Here is a 15,417-nt window from a genome sequence, read left to right on the forward strand (position 1 = left end):
TTAAGGTTCATTTAGTTTCTTTTCAAATTCATTTTTTACACCACACAGTTTATAATAGCACTTATTCTTAAGTTTCCTTGTCTACAACAAAGTGTTCCAAAAGACAATGAAACATGCTTTGGGATAACTGATTATGATGAGACTTGCAAAAGATACTTTGTTGAGGTATTGCGAAAGCAAGAGAAATTGCAATTTCTGCCTTTTAATTTAACAATCCCAAGGAAGACTGCTTGATGCCTGCAGAGCACAACTGAAACTTAGGTTTCTCAATGTCTAACTTAGCTAAATTAAAAATCCAATGAGACAAATTGGCCAATTTACATTTAAATGCTATTGGAGTCAACTTTGAATTTTGAATTTTGTCTAACTTAGCTAAATTAAAAATCCAATGAGACAAATCGGCCAATTTACATTTAAATGCTATTGGAGTCAACTTTGAAGTTTGAATTTTGTAAAATGGATTCACAGTCTATTATTTTTAGCTCTTATATTAAGAACCTGTGATAAGCAGTCATTCTCGAATTAAATCACCATGATAGAATCTTAAATTTATTTAGTATAGGAAAATCAGAAAAAGCGAAAAGAAAAAAGGTGTTGCTCTTCTAGACCATAAATATGTTTACAATGCGGCTTAAAATGGGTGTGCAAAACCTTTAAAAATAATCTCCTTCCAAACATAGCCATGCCAACTGATTTACATGGAAAATATATTTTGTATCTGCGTCAATTTATATTCTGAAGGGCATTTAATATTATCGATTTCTCTCCTTACTTCGTGACCGATATTGAAGAATGTAACATGACTTGGATCACGCTATATTTCGAGGAGAGGATTTTGAATGTTAAAATAATCGCCTAAATTTCGTGGTGTTTGTTGTGACTCACGAAAAAAACCAAAAAAAATCGAAGGGTTGGTTCATGTTAGGGTAGTTCATTTGAGTTGTTCAACGGGGTTAAGTCCATGCATTTTTTTGTCCATCACCCTATTCCTTGGTGATCTGTGCAACATTTGTTGATGAGTAAGTAACGTTCCTATGTAGTAAGATAAATTTCATTGACACTGAATCGGTTAAAAGTTCTTTGAAGATCTCTCACCTTTCGAAGGGTTCCTAGTAAACATTAGATTTTCATCATCATGATGGTAGAAAGACGTTACTTAACACATCCGATGTACAAGGTGAAGATCAGACGAGTTTTTAGAACAGGTCTTCATCATTCGTCATCATCCGTCATCAAATGTACCACAATATTGTCGAAACAAATCGACTCTTCAGTGCGACATTGATTCAGTTCTAAATTCACGGCAGCTCGTCCGCCATTTTCAACGTGGCTGCTGAGAAACTGGGTCTAAAGCAAGTCTAGGCCAATCAGAAAGAAGACGCCGTGTTCAAAGAAATCCGGGTGCTTAACTGTCGCGAATCTAGATTTTGATTTTGAAATCGGGAATTCGGAATTTTCGGTAAAACATGAAATCCAAAAACGATTTTCAACGTTGAGAAATCCATTCTCAAAGTGGATCTCAATTAAGAGATCCAGCTCCGGGAAATCCAAAAAGGATCTCCTCTAAGAGGGGTCTCACTGAGGTTAACCGTTGGCTATAAAAGAAAAAAAGGACAGATATTTCAGCGTCGAAATCCGTTTTCGCTCTTCCTTTCTTACCAAAAAATCCGTTATCTCTATTTCAAAATTTAATCCGGATTTACCAATCGAAAGCACCCAGAACTTTAGAGCAGTTTTCCCAATATTCCACAAGTTTACGCGCTTATTTTGGAATCTCCTGAATAGAAATAAGATTATTTTTATAAGGCCAACAGCTTTTAGGCTTTTCCTCGGCAGTAAGTTTCTTCAAAATTGGTTAATCCACGCCTAGCCTACGTGTAGTCGTACTTGGCGAGGGTAGGGTACGGCTACACATAGGCTACTCCATGTCTCCACTTTCTGGGAAATTTTCTCACTGACAATAACACTTGAAATAGTCAAGACAAAATAATGGCCTTTATTCTCTCTTGAAACATTTAAATTATTCTTATGATTCACTTTCAACAAAATGCATTTGAGTCGACCACGAGATCATGAAGTAATAATGTTTTTTTTTATAACTCAAAATCTATTTTTTTTTAAATTCTGACAATAGGTCAAGGGCCTCAGTTGAGAACAATAGCTGAGTAAGTCCAAGAAGTAGTTCCTTAAATATGGCTCAAATGAGTTTGTGAATGAGCAGTCTTTCAAACTTCTTCTTTGCCATTGCTAAATTGACCACGACGTTTTCCCAGAAACCATCTTTATGCCCTGGAAAAAAAATTAATTTTATTAGAAAGTTTCGTAGCCAACTGGCATGTACATTGACAGGAGCCCACTGACAGTGACATGTAACTCCTTTTTTACTGTATTAATGCGCGTTGATAAAACAGGATTGCAGTTTTATTTCTTCCTTTTCCCCTTTTTTTAACAGCAAACATTTTTTCCCAACAATTTTTACGACAGTGTTGCAGACAGACAGCAAAAAAAGAAAAAAGAAAAAGAAAAAAGTTTCGTTAGCAAATTTCCTATTTTTATTTTCTATTCATTAATTTTTTTTTCGGGTGTACATGATAGTGGGATTTTGGTCTTGTCGTTTTGAATTGCTGTTATAGACTGAGACAAAAACTCCGAAACTGAGGAATTGAGCTCATGTTCAGTCATCTTGACCTCGCACTTTCTCAACAAAGTATATCTACAAATCCTGGTCATTAAAGCTTTCTAATTTTTTCGTCAATATTTCGGAAACAAGTTTTGTCTTTCCCTCCCCTATGGTATGTTTTTGGTATTCACGTGAGACGTGGGTGATCTGATCAATTAACCAATCGCGTTTTTTAGAGACTTTGACAATGGGGGATTGACATAGACACCCTTTCGAAGTGCAGTTGAGTTTTTGGTAGCATGAACGTGTGTCATGTTACTTGTTATCAATCTAAAACCTGTTGGCCCATTACTTAGCTAATACGCAATCTGATTACGTGCCCGATTGTCGATATAGTTTGTGAAGAGTTTCCTGTTGGAATGTCGGGAAATGGTGCTCGCCGACAAAGGAAACTCTCACGTATGAAGATTTTCACCAGATTTAATATTTCTCACGATTTACAGCTCTCACTTTGTGGGTACACGTCGTGGTATACTCTCTCCAAAATCGATCTCATCTGTCTGTAATTCTATATTTTTTCCTTAAGATGAATAGCCTATTGTTACAATCACGCGTTTCGCAATCAGTTCATGCACGTAACATAAAAAGGTAACACAACTCGCTTCCGGTCACGACAGGAATTAGCTTTGAATAAAGCGGCAAGTAGGGGAGTGGTGTGGGCGGGGACCTGCCTCTTCCCCACCCCCTCCCCTTTTTTGCTGTTTTTCTTCCTGCAATACTCTTTCCCTCATCCTCGACTTAAGAGCCTGAAAAGTCAGAAGCCATTGTCGCTTTGGCAATTGTTATAGCTTTTCTTCGTCGTGGGAAAAAAATCAAGTATGAAAAAAGCTCAGCGATATTGATTTTTCTTGTACATGCCGTAAGGATTCGATTTAGCGCCCGGAGCGCTTATTTACTCTTGATACCGAGAGGGATGGCGCTTATTTGAAACAGGGCGCTATTATGGAACACAGCACTTATTTAATTTTTTTAGAACCAGCAAATTGTTCCGAACAAAGCTTTGATGTTTATTTGAAAAGAACCAAGAAGACTGTTGAACGGACATACTGTCCTTGGATCTTTCCTGGCCAGAACGAATAGCCAAGAAATCGTCGTCACAAAATTTGAAGGCGTGATCATTCGTTTGAAGGAACTGTGCACACATCAGAATTACTTATAATAATATCTACATGCGCATCTCTAGAAACATCTACTGCAGCTTTTAAAAATTTTATGAGTTTCTTTTGGAAAGGCGTTAAAGTCCGGGCAGGATTTCACTGCAGCCGGGAGGGAGTTAAAACGCTTAGCGGCACAGTCCTGAAATGTGCCTGACTCCAGTGGTATGTTAAGGTTAACAGTTTCGCTGGAACGTAAGCATCTACCGTGTTGTACAGTTTCACGACTCAGATTCCTGGGCTAATGTTCATCATACAGGGCTTTGTGCGCTGCTTTAAGTAAATGTCAGTCCCGATGCTCACTCATTGGTAACCAGCTTAATTTACGTAGAGTATTCATGGTGACTCGTGACAAAGCTGGCAGCGGAAAACTGAATATGCTGAAGCTTTTTAAGCAGATTTTCACTGAGCGGGTAAAATACAATAAGTCACTAAAGTCTAAGCGTAATAGAACTAGCAATTCGGCAAGGTGCTTTCTTAACTTATAATTAGTAAAGTTCTTTTTTAAGCGTGGCTAAGGTACCATAACATGAAGCAGCTAAATGTTTGACACGGTCGTCCCATTTGAGGTTACTGTGGATGTTAACCTCGAGAAACTTTGTAGATTCGACTCGCTTAAGAGAGTTGTCTCCGACAGTGAGATTAAGTGCGCAATCTGCTAATTTGTGATGGGATGACATTTTCTGGGTGGAGAGAACCATGAATTTGGTCTTATTAGGGTTAAAGGCAAGGTTAGAGTCCTAAGACCATGATCCAAGTTTGGTAAGGGATTCATTTAAATCGTACGTCGGTGATTCCAATTCCCCCACTGCACAGAGGGTGTAGAGGGATGTGTCATCAGCGTACTGAGAACAAGACGTGGATGGATCGAGGTTGTCTCGGAGGTCTGATACATACAAATTGAAGATCATCGGCCCAAGGATCGATCCTTGAGGTATTCCAAACTGTGACAATTTGAGGTGTGGCTGATTTAGTGTCATCAATTTGTACGAATTGTGTTCGACCAGACGAATAGCTAAGGAGCCATTTTAAATAATTTTTGGAGAAGACAAGTTTGTAGAATTTCTTTAGCGTCGTCTTGAAACAAACCGTATTAAAAGCCTTAGAAAAATCGGCGAGAACCATCAAGGTGACCTCTTTCTTTCTCATAGCGAGCTTTATATCATCTCTTATTCAAAGAAGGGCAGTAGTGGTAGAGTTTCCTTCACGGAAACTGGAAATGTTATCACGAAGAAGAGAGGCGCTATTTGCGAACTCCGACATCAGCCAGCCGACCAACCTTTCGAACAACTTAGACAACACTGGTAATATCGAGATTGGTCCTAGGTCGTCATTGGTCGTTGGGTTGTCTACCTTGGGTTTGGGCGACACTCTGGCGATCTTCCAAAGCTTTGGGAAGTATGCTTCAGTTATATAACCTCTAGCTTTATGAAAGTAGTTGGAATCTGATCAGTTTCCGTGGAACAATCGGTTTGAAGTAAGCAATTAAAGGAAGATGAACCACCTTCGAATGTGCAGGTGCCTGTTAGAGGGAGCGCTTATTAGAGGGGGTGCTTATTATATTAGAGAAGGTGCTTATTAGAAAGGGGGTGCCTATCACAGAGGGGGCGCTTTTAGCACGAGGGCGCCAAATCGAATCATTACGGTATTGATCACTTGGTACCTGTTTTTGAAAACAGTAAGAAAAGCTATTGATTTTAACAGTTAACTCATTGGTTCATGCTAACCTATTACTCACTTGTTTAGGCGTAGCACCTTCCGTAGTAATTCTTTGAAACATTTTCATTTCATCAGTCATACAGTCCTCTTTGTTCCTACATTTCTTAATGGCCATTTCTTGCTCTTCCCGTTTCCGCAACACGTCTTGAGTTCAAGAGGGAATCCAACTGTTTTACATCTTCTGCGAAAGTATCATCAATAATTAATTCTTTTATGATGAACAATCATAGGGGACACTCTGTCTGTTTTGGTTCTTCAAGCTCACAGTGTTAATCAATCAACTTTTCAGAATAGTGAGTGATTCCATTGGTTTTTCTTTACTATGCTCTTTAATTTGTCTGTAGAACCAGAGTAACTTATGAAATCTTGAAATTTAAGATGCAAAGGGAAAAAAAACAGTCACCACAGAGGTAGGAATGTTTACCGTTAATGCCCTCGGTTATCTGAAGTGAGAATCCTTATACACAACTTGTGATATTTTGGACACGGGCAAGCCAGTTGGCTTTTTACAAAGTGCAGCCTAGTAGTTAAACTGGGAGCAACCAAAAACAAATCCAGTGAGTAACAGGGTGAAGAGCTGAACTCAGGACCACAAGAGTACGAGTCAAGTGCCCCAACCACTCAGCCACAATGTCTCCAATAATGTCGGCAAAATTCATGTGAATGTCACATTTACAATAGTATTCCACATATATTTTAAGATACAAGGTGTAGTAAAATGAAGGCTCAAGGATATCTACAAAGATCATTGGCAGACTAATTTAGAAACTATTTAACAACTAGGCTTGAACTGAGTCCAACTGAGCACCAGGATTAAAAATCTGTCATTCATAATGAGACCGTCAATGTGTCAGAAAAGTCTTGATGCATGTATTATATTTTATTATAACTATCTTTTCTCATTGCTGGGTTCTTCTCCTAGTTTTACATTTATTGAAAAAAAAAAAAAGAGAGAGAGAGAGAGAATGGTATCTACACTGTACATCTCATTCTAAACACTGATTTTGCTTTACTTAATCACAGACAGATCACATTACCAAAATATTTAGAACACATTACCCAAGAATTTTTATTTTTGCCTTCACGAAGTAGCTTCCTTAAAAAAAAGTTTAAACAAATCTAGCATGTTGTCCATTGCACCCAAACTTTTGCTGCTTAAGTCATCACAGCATCATTATCATTATGACTTCAATATGCCTTTAAAAAATGAGCATTTAATTATCTCATGCCATGAAAAAAAATTCACTCAAATGCCTAGATTGATTTGGCCACTGCTTACCTTAATAAAATTAACTAACCCCCATTTTCTTGCCTTAATGAGCCCAGAAGAAAACTCCATGCAGTCCAACCAATTATTTGTGTCTTGATTCAGAGTTAAAATGCATGAAAATGTTAGGGTGATTCCTCACTTTATCACCATGTATCTTGTATTGCACATTAAAATCATGTAATCTGGGAAATGAGCACACACACATTCCGAGAACATGGTATTGTTTTTCAATCTATGGACCAGGTAAAGAGGTACGACCATCTTTAGCTCTATGAGCAAGCATGGTGACCTATACTTTTTATTGCATAAATTTCATGTACCATTTAGCCCCTTTAAATTGAGGATTTAAAAAAAATCTCCAAAGGGTAAAAACGATAATGCTTAAAGCATGCACAAATTAGCCCTTTACTTGAGGATTCAAATTATGATCTTGAAAGGAACGACTCAAGGAACATTTCAAGTCTATGTCATTTGAATCTACCTGAATTTCCTATAATTTATATATGAAATTGTTCCATATGCTCCAAACTTTCTATGTACTGTATCAAGTTATTTTCAAGGGTTACTTTAAAAACCTTAGCTTCCACCTGCAGCAAAATGTACTGTGAACTGATGAAATGACACTCATTGATTAGTGCCACTGCACAGGCATAAATGGGGTATGTTTGGCCCGTTATTTAATCTCCTAAACAAGCACATTGACTTATCTTTTTTTTAAATTAATATATTTTTCTAAAGAGACATTTGTAAGGAACATTTAAGGAAAGTTTAAGGAAAATTATTCAACAATTTTTTCCAGAGAAATTGCCTTAACTAAATTTATGTCTTTTAAAAGAAAGATACTTAATGCTCTTCTGTTTTCCAGTTTTAACTCATTCATGAAAAAGAAAAGCAAAGGTGACTACAATCTTCAATCAAAGTGCTTCTGTTATAGTTTCAAAGGTACTCAGTAACAGAGACAATCTGTTACCTGTTCTAATTTATCCCAAATTCTTCATTTTAAAAGAAGTTTTACAAATTAAGATTCATTTAGTTTCTTTTAAAATTCATTTCCTACACCACACAGTTTATAAATAACAAACATTCTCAAGTCTCTTTGTCAACAAGAAAGTGTTCCAGAGGACAGAGACACGCTAAGGGATAACTGATTACAATGAAACTTGTTGCAAAAGATACTTTGGTGAGAATTATTCCGAAAGCCACAGAAATTACAATTTCTGCCTTTTGCCTTAAAAATTCCAGGGGAAACCACTTGATGCCTGCAGAGTACAACTGAAACTTAGGTTCTACAATGTCTAACTAAGCTAAATTAAAAATCTGATGAGACACATTGGCTTTTGAGGTCCACTTTAAGAAACTCAATCAAAAATTTGAATTTTGTAAAAGGGATTAACCTTCTGTCACTTTTTCGCACTTATTTTAATACTTAATAACCTGTGATAAGCAATCATTCTCGCAATAAATCACCATGATAGAATCTTAAATTCATTTAGTATAAAATCATTAAACAAAAAGAATGAAAGGTGTTGCTCTTTTGATCATAAATATGTTTACAATGCGGCTTAAAATGGAAGTGCAAGTCCTCCAAAACATATGCAAGTCCTTCCGAACAAAGCCATGCCAACTGATGTATATGAAAAATACATTTTGCATCTGCGTCAAATCTATATACTGAAGCTTAAGGACAATTAAAATTATCGATTTCACGCCTCAGTTCGTGACGGATATTGAAGAATGTAACATGACTTGGATCACGCTACATTTCGAAGAGAGGATTTTGAATGTTTAAAATAATCGCCCAAATTTCGTGGAGTTTGTTCTGATTAACGAAAACAAAACAAAAGAAATCGAAGAGCTGTCCGACGGGCGTAACTAAGTCTGTGGACAGGAGATCATTGTTTTGTCCATCACCCCATTCCTTCGTGATCAGTGCAACATTTATGAAGATGAGTAAGTAACGTTCCTATGCAATAACATACATTTCATTGTCAAAGTTCTTTGAAGATCTCTCACCTGTCGAGGGGTTCCTGGTAAACATTAGAATTTCAACATGGTAGAAAGACGTTACTGAACACATCCGATGTACAAAGTGAAGATTAGACGATTTTTAGGATTGGTCATCTTCATCCGTCATCAAATGTAACACAATTGTCAAAATAAACTGACTATTCAGTGCGACATTGGTTCTTTCAGTCCTGAACTCGTGGCAGCTCGTCCGCCATTTTGAATGTGGCTGCTAAGAAACTGGGTTGAGAGCTAGTTTTGGCCAATCAGAAAGAAGACATTGTTTTAAGAAAAATCTGAGTTCTTAACTTCAACGAATCTGGATTTTGATTTTGAAATCGGGAATTCGGATTTTGCGGTAAAACACGTAATCTAAAAACGACTTTCAACGCTGAAAAATCCATCCTCATGGTGGATCTCAATTAAGAAATCTAACTACAGATCCCATGGATTTCCATGTTTTGCGTTTTTCCGGGAAATCCAAAAAGGAAAACGAAAATATATATATATATATATTAGCTCGGGATTTTTAATGGAAATCCACCTTAGGGACAGATTTTTCAGCGTCGAAATCCGTTTTTGCTTTTCATTTTTTACTGCACATCTGTATTACAAAATTTTAACCCGGATTTACCAATCGAAAGCACCCAGAACTTTAGAGCCGTTTTCCCAATACTCGCAGTTATTTTGGACTCTTCTGAATAGAAATATGATTATTTTTATATAGTCAACAACTTTAAGGCTTTTCGACTATCTATTAAGGCCATCCTCGACAGCAAGTTTCTTCAAAATTGGTTCATCCATTTCCAGCCTACGTGTAGCCGTACTTGGCGAGGGGAGGGGAGGGTACGGCTACACGTAGGCTAATCCATGCCTCCACTTTCTGGGAAATTTTCCCACTGACAATAACACTTGAAACAGTCAAGAGAAAATTATGGCCTTAATCTTCTCTTGAAACATTTAAATTATTCTCATGATTCACTTTCAACAAAATGCATTTGAGTGATGTACGCAGATAAGCCGATAGACAAGGTTTAAAAGAACCGATCCAACTATTATGGAATAACCTCTTTGATGATCATTGGTTTGATGACGGCAGTGGAAAGACAACAATATTGTCTAATCTTCTTAAGGGAACTGAAACCAAGTGATTTCTTTCTTAGCTCATAAAAGTGTATCTAAAAATTACATCTCTACTACGGTGTTTTCAGATTTCAAAGCCAAAAAAATTCAAGAGGTAAGAAGTTGACTATCGACGCTGCCATTTTCAAAGTCAAGATATTAATCTGGCCGCAAGCTATCGACTCACGGAAACCACATCGCGCGGTTCACAAACAGCTGCCACTCTGACCATAAAAATTAAAAGATCATTATTCGCATCAAAAATATAAATTTTTTGTGGCATCTAATTGTTAAGGCAGATCATCATTGGGAGACAAAGCGTGGTCAATGTCATCATTTCGTAATGATATACTTCTCACTAGCTGAGATGAAAATGATATGGTTTTTAGAACTGGTAATGGAATTTTCATTCAGCTGCCATCCTTATGCTAGTAAGAGAAATCTGAAAATCACAAAGCGCAGTCAATGTCATCATCTTATAATAATATACTTCTTAGTACCTTAGACGAAAACTACATGGAGAGGGAGGGTGCTTATAAGAGGGGGGTGCTTATTAGAGAGGGGATGCTTATTAAAGTGGGAGTGATTATCAAAGAGGTGTGCTTCTGAGGGAGGGGATTCTTATTTGAGGGGGTGCTTACGAGAGGGGGTGCTTAAAAGAGGGGGGAGCTTATTAGAGAGGGCTGCTTCTTAGAGAGTGGGTGCTTATTAGAGAGGTGGTGCTTATTTGAAGGGAATGGTTAAAAGGGGTGCTTATTAAAGAGGAGGTGCTTATCAGAGAGGCTCTCTAGAGAGGGGTTGCTCATTGGAGAGGGGGTGCTTATAAGAGAGGAGGTGCTTATTTGAGGGGGTGCTTATGAGAGAGGTGCTTATTAGAGAGAGGGTGCTTATAAGAGGGGCGTGCATATTAGAAAGGGGATGCTTATTAGAGAAGGAGTGCTTATTAGAGAGTGGGTGCTTAGAAGAGAGGGGGTGCTTATTAGAGAGGCGGTGCTTATTAGAAAGGGGGTGCTTATCAAAGAGGTGCTTACTAGATAGGGGGCGCTTATAAGAGGGGCGTGCATATTAGAGCGGGGATGCTTCTTAGAGAAGGGGTGCTCATTTGAGGGGGTGCTTATCAGAGAGGGGGTGCTTATCAGAGAGGGGGTGCTTATTGGAGAGGGGATGCTTATTAGAGAGGAGGTGCTTGTTAGAGAGGAGGTGCTTATTAGAGAGGGGGTGCTTATTAGAGAGGAGGTGCTTATTAGAGAGGATGTGCTTATTAGAGAGATGCTTATTAGAGAGGGGGTGCTTATTAGAGAGGAGGTGCTTATTAGAGAGGATGTGCTTGTTAGAGAGGATGTGCTTATTAGAGAGGGGGTGCATATTAGAGAGGAGGTGCTTATTAGAGAGGGGGTGCATATTAGAGAGGAGGTGCTTATTAGAGAGGAGGTGCTTGTTAGAGAGGAGGGGCTTATTAGAGAGGAGGTGCATATTGGAGAGGAGGTGCTTATTAGAGAGGGGTGCCTATCAGATAGGGGGGTGCTTATTGGAGAGGGGGTTCTTATCAGAGAGGGGGTGCTTATTAGAGAAGGGGTGCTTATTAGAGAGGGGGTGCTTATCAGAGAGGAGGTGCTTATTACAGAGGAAGTGCTTATCACCTCCTTTCTAAAGAGGTAATTGTTCCACTGGAATAATGGTATTTGTAAGAGTCATCAATTCGGTGTCAATTCCACAATTTATTTGATCTGATCAACTATGCTGTGCACACTGCTTGAATACAATACGGTACGAGAAATCCTTACGAACAAGCAAGTGTCCAAGACCATGATTTTAAAAATTCCAACAATATCCATAATGGTTTCGTGATGTTCTATTCCTTCAATGTAAGTCCAGTTAAAAGATCATCCAAAGAATAAAGGCAAAAATAACAAGCAATAAAAACACATGTGCACTGAGGTTTGACCTTGGTGTTGAATGACAAAACCTCAGCAGAGAGAGGGCCTAGTGCACAGGAAACCTAACATTTACAGTATTAAAAGATTAAATTTGGACAGATAGTTCAGATTACATTTGATGATTGAGTATGAAAGACACTAAACAGCTAGTTGAAAATAATTACTAATCATGTTCATGGGAAGTTTCTAGAAAGGTAATGAAACCTTTCCCATCCTTGCCTTGAACATAAAGACACCTGTTGATAACATCACCACATTTCACATGCAAGAGACTTTCCCTTTCTTGAATGTATAAAATGTTGACAATTACATTTTGATGAACAATTTCCTTCAGGACTACATCCTGTGGTGAAGGAAGGTCTAGGCAAACAATCAATCCATTCAAGCCATACTCTGTGATCAATGCATAGGCAACATTTTAGAAGAGGAAGTAGCAAACCACTCTACCACTGCATTTCCTCCCATGTGCACAAAACTGGACAAGGTAGCTGCACGAATTTCCTTTTCTAGGATACATCATGCTGTGGAAGGTGACATGATCTTTTGTCATCCTATAGGAAACCAAGTATTCTGGGACAGGACCACTTCTAAATGCTGTAAAAAAGACATTTTGAAACTGTGTCAGCATTTCAAAGTGCACAGGTTCATACAGCAGGATTCTCCCTTCTGTATACTAAACATGCACCCTGTAGGTTTGGCTTACTCCTAGTTTTTCCACCATTTAATTTCTTTGGGAGTCCCCTAGTTCCAGAGAACTGATTTACAAGGTGAGCGCGATAAATGCTTCAAATACAAAAGCAGAAGTGCTAAGGAACCATGGCTGGAAAGAGAAGTGGAATTAAGCATGGGAGTTGTATGAACACTCTTCAATACCATAAAGACTTGGTAAAAGTTTTACAAAGTTATCAACCAAAACTTGAGCCTCCTCTACACAAGGTTTGGAAATAGGAACTGAGTGCAGGAAATGAAGAGCAGTATAGTGCAAAGTGATAAAAGTGGTCTGTGCCAAATTCATCAGAAAGTACAGCATATTGAGGACATGGCAGTCCAGCAAAGAGGGCAAACAAACGAAATTCTGATGCTTTCCAGTGTTTTAATTCAGCAATACTACATGGCTTTCTGGTAAAGTCATGTGGCACTTTGATAGAAAGGAACATGTTGTCTAGCTCATGACTAATTCCTAGCAAACTGTTTGAATCTGCAGCATACTGAAGATCGAACCACCATTTGAATAGCTGCATGTCTTTTCAGGATGCCTTTGCAAACACAATGCATCCAGTCAATAGGTAAATTGTCTGGAATGTCAGTCAATTGACAAAACACATTTTCTCCTTTAATGCCAAACACTGTGGTGCCTCTTGCCTCCACAATTCTCCCAAACATCCTGGTTTCTTGTGCTGTTCTGACAGCCACAGTACCAGAAGGCCAGTTTTCATACAGCCTTACATGTATTTGCCCATCAGAATGACTGTACCTCCCTGGATGTTTGCATTTATTGCAGCCAAATTTACCATTGTGCTGCTTGATATTATTTTAAAAGCAAGGCTTTGGCAGGCAGGTGTGGTATAACAGATTGGATTTTGCACACTGATGACACAAGTTCACATGTTTCATTGTTAAAATTACTACCATTTGCCATATTGAATAATTCACCGGTAAATGTTTCAAGAATGGTGGCACATGTGGTTTAGACTTCCCATGCCACAGTCCAGTAAGTAGGATGTTTTCAAGTTTGTATCTTTCTTGGGGAGGTAACTCCACAAGAAAACAGATAAGTGGCTTCTTAAACTTCTTGGACTTAATCAAGGGTGCCCCATCTGTGCTAACTACAATTAAAAGTGCTTTTTTTCCTCTGGCGCAAGGGTCATGCTGGATTAATTTTTGGTACACTCTACCATTCTGTATGTCTCTTATGCAGTCTTCAGCTGACAATTGTGCCTTAACCATTCTATAGTCTTTAATAAATTGCCAGTGTTCTGAAAATATATTATGAGGGAACAGTTTTAACTTTCCTTTATAACTTTGTAAGAGAACGATGAAAAAAAAAATTATTATATTAGTATGTGTGAAGTAGAAAGGGCTCTGACATCAATAGAAGTAGTTTCAAGCAGATGTCTGCACAGAAGATGGACAATTTTTTTAACAAATAGAAAACCTTTTGCAGGGTAGAAGAACTCCCCATGAAGTGAGACTCACCTTATAATATCCTTTTTCTCTTTCTGAAGTTTGTGATCCTCTTCAGATTCTTGCTTCCCTCATTTCTGTTATCAGAAGGTTCAATGAGTTATTAAAATAATAACAATAATAATGATGATAATAATCCCTGACCACTTCCCAAGTAGGGCTTCTCAGGGCCAATTCACACAAATTGTAAATAAACATTGCAAAAACAAAGATCCCAACTGGCCAGAGGGCAGACCAGTAAGCTTTTTACAAGCACAGCTTGGGAGTTAAACTTACAGCAACCAAAAACAAAACAGTGAGTATTAGGGTGAAGAGCTGAACCTGAGACCACAAGACTAGTCCAGTACCCTAACCACTCAACCACAATGCCTCCATAGTTTAATGCTCATAAAATTCACATGCATGTCATAGCAGCAATAATATTCCATATATTTTTTTTGAAGATACCAGCTTTTAGTAGTAAAATGAAGGCATAATGAAAATAACAAAGATCATCGGCAGACTTTTTTAGAACCCATTTAACTACTGGGAATAAACTGAGTCTGATTGAGCACTAGTATTTAACAACCTTTTAATCAAAATGACACTGTCAATATGTCAGTTAAGTCACGTTATTATATTTTACTCTATCATTCCTCATCTCTGGGTACTTCTCCCAGTTTTACACTTATTAAAAAAAAAAAAAGAATGATATCAACTGGTCATTCTCAACAGTGATTTAGCTTTATTTAATCAAATATGGATTACATAGCCAACATTCTACTCCAACAGACTACCCAAGAATTTTCATTTTTACCTGCAGGATGTAGCTTCCTTAAAAAAGGTTTATACAAATCCAGTATGTTGTCTGCTGAGGGTAGGTCATCTCAGCATCATCACTTTAATCTGCCTCTAAAAGTATCAGCATTTAATTGTCTCATGCTGTGTAAAAGAGTCACTCAAATGACTGGATTAATTTGGCCATTGCTTACCCCATTATATATACATACCTGGTTTTTAGAGCCAATTGGACCAAGGGAAAACACAAACAAACTTAAGAAAAGATAGAAAATGAAAACTAAACCAGAAAAAAATAACAGGAATTAAATGTTCATTTAACATAAAAATCACAAATTCTTGATTTTGAAAGAAGTTTTACAAATTAAGGTTCATTTAGTTTCTTCTCAAATTAATTTTCCACACTACACAGTTTATTAATAACAAACATTCTTAAGTCTCTTTGTCTACATGAAAGTGTTCCAGTGGACACTGAAACATGCTGTGGGATAACTGATTATGAAATTTATTGCAAAAGATTAACTTTGGTGAGGTCTTGCAAAAGCAAGAGAAATTACAATTTCTGCCTTC

At 37.7% G+C, this 15,417-nt stretch overlaps 1 long non-coding RNA gene and 1 pseudogene across 34 annotated transcripts in view; one reads left to right on the top strand and one right to left on the bottom strand.

Annotated features, from left to right (window-relative positions):
• LOC149050645 (uncharacterized) overlaps nucleotides 1-15,417 on the top strand; it is a 404,897-nt pseudogene that overhangs the window by 85,314 nt on the left and 304,166 nt on the right. The gene's annotated exons all lie outside the window — the stretch shown is intronic.
• LOC113683206 (uncharacterized) overlaps nucleotides 1-15,417 on the bottom strand; it is a 39,927-nt gene that overhangs the window by 12,071 nt on the left and 12,439 nt on the right. For 9 of the 33 annotated variants that reach the window (XR_016184304.1, XR_016184301.1, XR_016184305.1 and 6 more), the window contains 2 exons: nucleotides 5,573-5,734; nucleotides 1,096-2,289 (listed from right to left, as the gene is read on the bottom strand). The exons of 9 other annotated variants lie outside the window; for them this stretch is intronic. This is a non-coding gene — a long non-coding RNA (uncharacterized LOC113683206). Of the gene's footprint in view, nucleotides 1-1,095; nucleotides 2,290-5,561; nucleotides 5,735-8,836; nucleotides 9,073-14,082; nucleotides 14,148-14,866; nucleotides 14,962-15,417 lie in introns of those variants that run through there. 15 more of the 33 variants (XR_016184320.1, XR_016184319.1, XR_016184316.1 and 12 more) reach the window with 8 other exon arrangements.

Source organism: Pocillopora damicornis, chromosome 2 (genome assembly GCF_964200805.1).
Source record: "Pocillopora damicornis chromosome 2, jaPocDami1.2, whole genome shotgun sequence".
In the NCBI taxonomy this organism is placed as follows: Eukaryota; Metazoa; Cnidaria; class Anthozoa; order Scleractinia; family Pocilloporidae; genus Pocillopora; species Pocillopora damicornis.